Source organism: Dermochelys coriacea, chromosome 8 (genome assembly GCF_009764565.3).
Source record: "Dermochelys coriacea isolate rDerCor1 chromosome 8, rDerCor1.pri.v4, whole genome shotgun sequence".
Lineage (NCBI taxonomy): Eukaryota > Metazoa > Chordata > Testudines > Dermochelyidae > Dermochelys > Dermochelys coriacea.
Genome location: NC_050075.1, coordinates 37,351,321 through 37,360,571, shown reverse-complemented (window position 1 = coordinate 37,360,571; position 9,251 = coordinate 37,351,321).

Below are 9,251 nucleotides of genomic sequence, written 5' to 3'. Positions count from 1 at the left end.
CAGTGCTAAAGGTGGAAACCATGTATTTGGGTTGTTACTACTTCAAGCCAGGGGGGTGCAGCAGCACGCCTGGCACCAACACCTATGCCTCAGAGGAAGATGCAAGAAACCCCACAGTAGGCAGCATGGGGCGTGTGTAATGGAGGCTTAGCCTCCCCAAACCTCTGCTAATGCTCCCCACCATGGCCTGGGGGCCAGGCCCTGGCAGGGCTCAGAGTCCTCTGGGAAGCTTGGGGCTCCTCCAACTGGTCGTGGCTTGGGGTGGTGGGCCGAGGGTGGCTCAGGTGGGCCGGGGCTTGGGGCAGCGTGGGCAGGTGGACCAGGGCTTAGGTGGGTGGGCAGGCTGGGACTTGGGGAAGCGGGCTGGGGGTGGCTCAGCCAGGGCTCCACCCGTGGTGTGGGATTAAGGACTCCTCTGGTCCTGGTGGGCAAAGGTGGGGGGGGGCCTCAGGCGGAAGGGGCAGGGTGCTTGCCTCCCCAAACAGGGGGTTCACATGCCTCCCATGGTAGGCAGATGGAGGATAATCTACCCCCCCACCAGATGGATGGGATTGAAATACAAACCTAGTGTCAGGAGCCCTGAATCAGTCCTTCATTGGACACCCTCTGCTGCTGAACTGATACCTGAGAATCTCCATGTGCCTCATACCTCAAGCAGACTTCTTGGGAAAAATGACACGGGTGAAACCCTGGCTCTACTAAAGTCAATGGTAAATCGCCGATTGCTGCAATGGGAGCTAAATCACTTACACATTCCCTGTCTAATCATGACTCCAAGCTTGCCACATTGCACTGATGCCAAGTATGCAGGGCCAGCACTTGGGAAGGAGACCACCAAGAAACAGCTAGAGGCCATAGGGGATAGTCTTGGTAACTCTTCCAGAATGCCCCAGCATGGTGATAGGGTGGAGTGGGTACTGGACTGCTGGAAAAGTCATATTTCAAAACAGATGAAATACAGAGGCTCTGACTAGTTGAGTCATCAAAAATCCCATGTCACTTTTGGTAAGATCACTGTCATTTTATTAGAGTAGCATCCATCGACAAAGAGGACCAGGGCCCTTTGTGCTAGGCACTGTACATATACACAATAGGAGACAGTCACTGCCCCGCTAGCTGGATGCACAGACTTGCCATCTGGTATCAGCATTTGGTGCTGATCTCAGGCATTTTTAGGGACTAACCCAGGGGTTCTCAAACCAGGGGTCACAAGGTTATTACATGGGGGGTCACAAGCTGTCAGTCTCCACCCCAAATCCCAGTTTGCCTCCAGCATTTATAATGGAGTAAAATATATAAAAAAGTGTTTTTAATTTATGGGGGGGGGTTGCACTCAGAGGCTTGCTATGTGAAAGGGGTCACCAGTACAAAAGTTTGAGGACCATTGGGCTAACCATTCTCAGCTAACCATTTATGACAGGCTGGAGGACAGACAAATGGCTGGTGGAAACTGGCATAATTGGCAAAGATACAACAGCAAATAGGGAAGGGTTAAGTTGTGAACAAGGGTGAAGGGTAGAGAAGGGAGAGCAGGATGAGGGGCTCATACAAGGACATGATCAGGTCAGCACAAGGAACTGGGGACAAGCCCTTGATAGCAGTGCCACAAATGGAGTGAGAGGTCGACCCGGATGTCAGGAAGGCCCGAGAGGCTGCAGGTGCAGTTGTCAAGAAGGAAGATAAGGGTCTGGGCACAGAAAGAGAACTGGTTGGCTTTTGTAAGAACTGTGGTGGGAAATAGGGCAAGATCTGGCAACAGGCTCAGGCTGGCTGGCTGGCTAAAGCAAGGGGAACCCCGGGTTACAGGTTCAAGTACAAGTGAGGCTGGTGGCACTGTCAAAGTGATAGGGCAGAATAGTTTTTTTAAGCAGGGAGGATAATATAAGTAGTTCAGTTTTGACCTCGTTCATCCGGTTGATGGTGAGACTCCTAGGCTGAGAAGTAGATAAAGAGTGGCAGGTCAGAGGCAGGTTTGTGAGTCATCAACACAGAGATGGCTGCTGAAGCCAGATGAGCAGATGAAACTGCCCAAGGACAGTGTGCAGTGGATACCCGTGGGACAGCGAGCAGTGGATAGCAGGGCCCCCATACAGTGCGGCAGTGAGCCCTCCCCAGGAGCAGTGGGGTCCGGGACAGCCAGGCCGGGGACAGCTCCTGCAGGGATCTGGGTGAAGGACACAGGTGTGGCAGGTGTAGTGTACTAAACTGCTCCCTGTAGGAATGTGCTACTGATAGCAGTTACTGATATGCAAGACTGTAAAAAGAAAACGAGTACTTGTGGCACCTTAGAGACTAACAAATTTATTTGAGCATAAGCTTTTCGTTAACATCCGATGAAGTGAACTGTAGCTCACGAAAGTTTATGCTCAAATAAATGTTAGTCTCTAAGGTGCCACAAGTACTCCTTTTCTTTTTGCGGATATAGACTAACATGGCTGCTACTCTGAAACCTGTCAACTAAGACTGTAAGAAACTGCTATTGTATAAAACTGCTACTTGATGTAGCAAATGCCTACATGTAGCAGTTTCTTGCACTATAGTGTGTGAAATTGCTACATGTAGAAATATGCTATCTGTAGCAGTTACTGATACATTTAGATTGTAAGAAACTGCTGTTGTAAAAAACTGCTACTTGATTTTTACATACTTGAAAACTGTTATGTTTCAATCTTCCCTCCTAGGTCATGTTTTCTAGACCTTTAATTTTTTTTTTTCCCTCTCTTCTCTAGACTTTCTCCAGTTTGTTCACATCTTTCCTGAAATGTGGCACCAAGAACTGGACACAATACTCCAGTTGAGGCCTAATCAGCGCAGAGTAAAGTGGAAGAATTACTTCTTGTGTCTTGCTCACAACACTCCTGCTTGTCTTGCTCACAACACTCCTGCTAACACATCCCAGAATGGTGTTCGCTTTTTTTGCAGCAGCATTACACTGTTCACCCATATTCAGCTTGTGGTCCACTATGACCCCCCAGATCCCTTGATGCAGTACTCCTTCCTAGGAAGTTATTTCCCGTTTTGTATGCGTTCCTAAATTGAGTACTTTGCATTTCTCCTTTTTGAATTGCATCCTATTTACTTCAGACCATTTCTACAATTTGTCCAGATCATTTTGAATTTTTGTCCTATCCTCCCAAGCACTTGCAACCCCTCCCAGCTTGGTATCGTTCAGAAACTTTCTATGCCATTATCTCAATCATTGATTAAGATTTTGAATAGAAACATCTCCAGAACTGATCCCAACAGAACCCCACTCGTTATGCCCTTCGAGCCTGACTGTGAATCACTGATAACTACTCTCTTGGAACTGTTTTCTAACCAGTTTTGTACCCACCTCATTTTAGCTCCATCTAGGTTGCATTTCCATAGTTTGTTTATGAGAGGGTCATGGGAGACAGTATCAAAAGCCTTACTAAAGTCAAGATAGACCATGTCAATCACTTCCCCTCATCCACAAGGCTTGTTACCTTGTTAAAGAAAGCTATCAGGTTGGTTTGACATGTGAGACTGTTATCTGTAGGAAGAAAAGGAGTACTTGTGGCACCTTAGAGACTAACAAATTTATTAGAGCATAAGCTTTCGTGAGCTACCAAATGCATCCGATGAAGTGAGCTGTAGCTCACGAAAGCTTATGCTCTAATAAATTTGTTAGTCTCTAAGGTGCCACAAGTACTCCTTTTCTTTTTGCGAATACAGACTAACAGGGCTGCTACTCTGAAACCTGTTATCTGTAGGAATTAGCCACATCAGATGGCATTTTTTAGCAAAGTAGGACCTCTCACTGCTGCAGGCAGCATGATCCTACAGATAGCAGTTTCACACACACGTGTAAGAACCTGTAATCTGTAAGTTTCAGAGTAGCAGCCGTGTTAGTCTGTATTCGCAAAAAGAAAAGGAGTACTTGTGGCACCTTAGAGACTAACAAATTTATTTGAGCATAAGCTATAAATTTGTTAGTCTCTAAGGTGCCACAAGTACTCCTTTTCTTTTTGTAATCTGTAAGGATGTGCTACTTGTAACAGTGCTATCTGATGTAGCTAATTCCTACAGATAGCAATTTCTCACACCATAGGTTTGTGAAACTGCTATCTGTAGGAATTAGCTACATCAGATGGCACTTTTTAGCAAAGTAGGACCTGTCGCTGCTGCAGGTAGCACTATCCTGCAGATGGCAGTTTCACACATCCTATGGTATAAGATGTGGTATAAGGTAGGAATGTCCTACCTAGACCAGTGACAGGTCCTACTTTGCTTTAAAACTGATATCTGATGTAGTTAATTCCTACAGATAGCAGTTTCTTATACCACATGGTGTGTGAAACTGCTACCTATGGGAATTTGCTACCTGTAGTAGGGAGAGCTAGTGAATTGTTACCATTAGCAGTTACAGATACATATGGTTGTTCTTATGTGCTGACTTGTCCTAATTTTGTAAAACTTGATAGTGGTGTGGGATGGAAGCATAAAGTGTTCAGATTCCAAACGATCCTGCCTGGATTCATTGTAGTGGGACACGGGACATGTGGAGGATAATTTAAAATCTTAATGTTGTTAGGGTTTGCCTTCAATATACTTGCTGGTGCGATCTCTGACTATTACAGTTCATCAACTCAGGAGGCAGGCACAGGCATCAGTGCACTTGTCCTGTTGCCTTGACTGAGAAAGGTTTCTGATCAAAGGGAGGGTAGATTCCAGCAAGCTCCTGAGGTAATATCTCATTGGAGATATGGTGTGTATTTCTCATACCCCATTTTGTGTTTCTTACCATCATGCCATCTTTATTTTTTTGTTTTTGTTTTGCAAGTCACATCATTGCAATATAAGTAGTCCTCCATGCTCTCTGAAAAAAATCAATAAAATGTTGTCAAATTATGGTTACATTGTGACCAAAACTGTAAATAGAAATCTTGATTTATTAATTCCTATGAATTACTCCAAAAAAATTAACTTGATTGCAAATACTTTTCCATTTGGGGGGGTCAAAGTTTGGATTGGATCACTGCTTGCAACTTCTGCCCAAAAACCACTCCACTGTGTGTCTGTGTCTGTGATCTCCACCTTTATCACTTGGCTGTTGTGAGGCTTGGGAGATACATCGCTTCCAATTTTTCCGACCTCTTCTGAGGTGACTTTTTTCATAGGGTCATCCACAGTAGTTTCCATTTCCATGTTTTCCTGTAATCTGTTTTTAGCAGCTAATGTTGGAGACTCTTTTAAATAGTTTTAAGTGGGAGATACTGTACATAGACCCTAAAAATTTCCCTGAGATGGTTTCTAATTTAACTCTTTTATCCTCTACAGAGGTGACTTTGTATGGTCCATGGTAGGTAGGTTGCAGCGGCCCTCCCTTTCTTGTTTTCCTTCTCGCGTTCAGTAACATGACACTGTCCCCAACCTCGAACGTTTTTTTCCCATGTTTACGAGTCTTAGTTTTGGCATATTGTATCTGTTGCTTTTCTTGTGTATAAGAAATATTAGTAAGGGCCAATTCAATGTCAGCAGCACGTCTAGATTCCATATTTATGATGTACTCTTTGTAGAATTGTTCATCGAGTTCCTCAAAATCTGTTGGCTTTGTAAACAAATGGAGAAGGAGTAGTGTTTGTAAAATGAACAATCACAGAATAACATATGCACCTGAAAGCTGATGGTTCTTAAAGACACCTACTGTGTAATTTTCTGAGATTTGGTCTGGGAATGTTTCTTCAAAGCCATACAGTAGTCGAAAGGGTGACATTTTGGTTGTTGTGTTTGGTTTTGATCGCAAAGAAAATAAAATGTCACCAAAAAATTTGTCCCAATTACTCCCAGTGTCATCAACCAACTTCTGCAATGCTCTGTAACAAATGGTGATGGATTACTTGTGGGGGGGGGGAGAGGAAAGGACTGTCTTTACTGAGAGAAATTGTACGTAATCCAAAAGGGGTAAAGAGGCCATCCTAGTTTATTGGTATGATTACTTTTTCTTGAAATAAAAGACAAGTGGACTTGCAATCAGGGCCGGTGCAACCACTAGGCGAACTAGGCAGTTGCTTAGGGCGCCAAGTGGTTGGGGGCGGCGGTGGAGCAGAGGTAAGCTGGGGCGCGGGAGGGCCGCCTGCAGCAAGTAATTGGGGGGGGGCCACAGCGCACAGGGGAACCGCTCCCTGCCCCAGCTCACCTCTGCTCTGCCTCCTCCCCTGAGCACACCGCCCCGCTCTGCTTCTCTCCCTCCCAGGCTTGTGTGCCAAACAGCTGATTGGTGCTGCAAGCCTGGGAAGTGGGAGAAGTGGTGGTGTGCTCCGGGAGGAGGCGGAGCAGAGGTGAGCTGGGGTGGGGAGCTGCTGCACATGGCTCCCTGGGCTGAGGGAGAGAGGGGGCGGTGGTGAGCTGCTGCGGGGGGGCTCCCCAGGCCGAGGGGAGGGAGGGGATAGCAGGGATCTGCCACACGGGGGGGCTGCCCAGGCCGAGGGGAGGGAGGGGGTGGCGGGGAGCTGCCGCGGGGGGGCGCCTCAGGCCAGGCGGGGTGGCACAGGGTGAAAGTTTCGCCTAGGGTGTGAAACCTCCTTGCACTGGCCCGGCTTGCTATGTACTAAAATTCTGAAGCAGTTTGTATCTTCTGTCGTAGTGCATTCTCCTTGCTATTAATACTGTAATTTTCCCAGCCTTAAAATTACCTTTTGATGGATTTGTTTTTGTTTTCAGCCAATCCACTGGTTTGTGGGTGGTATGGACTGGTGAATCTACATTGGATTCCCAATTTTTTGCAAATGTCTGAAAGAAAAAATGTTATGCCATAAACTTGCCTTTGGACAGGTTTGGTGGGTAAAAAGAGACCAAAGAATAAAATGTTATAGCAACCCGGACAGAGTGACCAGCAGTAATCCTTGCCAAAGCTGAGTGGGAGTTCATAGAAACTTGTCAGCAAAAATGTCCATATAGAAAAACTCACCAGGGAAATGAAGCCCATGTTCACTGTCAACTATCTGTGATCTGAAAGTGTGGTTGAAGACAGTCAAAAAAAACCTCAGAAAAAAGTATTTACCTCATTATTGAATTCTGGTCCATGATATGTCAGTATATGCTGTGGACATCTAAGTCGCTGTATAATTTCATCCATTTTTTTTTGACACCTCAGATGCCAACTTATTTAAAAATGGAAATGCTTCAACCCATCTTGTAAGATAGTCTGTAGCGGTCAGTATATACCGGTATCCCTCCTTTGTTACTGGGAAATGGCCCTATTAAATCCATTCCCACCAATTCAAAGGGCCGACTGACCTGTATGCAAGGGAACCAGTTTGAGTCATACTTTGGATTTTTCTTATTTCATATTCTCAGTAAGCCCAGGAAAAGTATGAGGGTAGACTATGATTCATTCAGGTGCTTAGGCTCCAGCTTTGGTGGAACTGGCAATACTGCACCCTAAAGGCTCAGGAACAAAAAGGGGCATAAGAACAAAATATCATGTCTTTATTAAAATGTCTTGACTTCAGGGTGTATAACTCATGTTTTTAGAATTTTTGTGGTTGTCAAGGTATCTTGGGGTTGTAGATGTGTGTTCATTATGTTTTGAAGGCCAAAATGATGAATGGGTTCAACAAAGAATTAGATCAGTCCCTCAGGATAGGTGCATCAGCTATTAGCCAAGATGTATACTCCAAATTAAAACTTTCCTGCCCGTCCCCAGCACTTCCCCTGGGGTCTCTCACTCACCTGGGGGCTCTGGTCCAGGGGGCTGGTCCCAGCTGGAGAAAGTCTGCACTGGCTGGGCACAGAGGGGTTAATGACAGGCTTTCCCCAGCACAGACCCCAGGGAGCAGCAGCTGCTCTAGCCAGGGCTCCCGGATCACAACATAAGAACATAAGAATACCCCAAATTAAAAAACATAGTAAGAGAACTAAATTATGTATGTAATACCTCAAATTAATGTAGACCCCAAATTAAAAAAACATTGTAAGAGAACCAAAAAAGAGCCACCATGGCTAAACAACAAAGTAAAAGAAGCAGTGAGAGGCAAAAAGGCATCCTTTAAAAAGTGGAAGTTAAATCCTAGTGAGGAAAATAGAAAGGAGCATAAACACTGGCAAATGAAGTGTAAAAATACAATTAGGAAGGCCAAAAAAGATTTGAGGAACAGTTAGGCAAAGACTTAAAAAGTAATAGCAAAAATTTTTTTAAGTACATCAGAAGTAGGAAGCCTGCTAAACAACCAGTGAAGCCACTGGAAGATCTGGGTGCTAAAGCAGCACTGAAGGACGATAAGGCCATTGTGGAGAAACTAAATGAATTCTTTGCATCAGTTTTCACGGCTGAGGATGTGAGGGATATTCACAAACCTGAGCCATTCTTTTTAGGTGACAGATCAGAGGAATTGTCCCAGATTGAGGTGTCATTAGAGGAGGTTTTGGAACAAATTGATAAATTAAACAGCAATAAGTCACCAGGCCCAGATGGTATTTCACCCAAGAGTTCTGAAGGAACTCAAATGTGAAATTGCAGAACCACTAAATGTAGTCTGTAACCTATCATTTAAATCAGCTTCTGTACCAGATGACTGGAGGATAGCTAATGTGATGCCAATTTTTAAAAAGGGCTCCAGAGGTGATCCCGGCAATTACAGGCCTGTAAGCCTGACTTCAGTACTGGGCAAACTGGTTGAAACTATAATGAAGAACAATATTTTCAGTCATATAGATGAACATAATTTGTTGAGGAAGAGTCAACATGGTTTTAGTAAAGGGAAATCATGTCTCACCAATCTACTAGAATTCTTTGAGGGGGTCAACAAGCATGTGGACCAAGGGGATCCAGTGGATATAGTGTACTTAGATTTTCAGAAAGCCTTGGCAAGGTCCCTCACCAAAGGCTCTTATGCAAAGTAAGCTGCCATGAGATAAGAGGGAAGGTGCTTTCATGGATTGGTAACTGGTTGAAAGATAGGAGACAAAGGGTAGGAATAAATGGTCATTTTTCAGAATGGAGAGAGGTAAATAGTGGTGTTCCCCAGGGGTCTGTTCTGGGACCAGTCCTATTCAACATGTTCATAAATGATCTGAAAAAAAGGGGTAAACAGTGAGGTGGCAAAATTTGCAGATGATACAAAATTCCTAAAGATAGTTATGACCCAGACAGACTGTGAAGAGCTACAAAAGGATCTCTCAAAACTGGGTGACTGGGCAACAAAATGGCAGATTAAATTTAATGTTGAGAAATGCAAAGTAATGCACATTGGAAAGCATAATCCCAACAATACATATAAAATGATGGG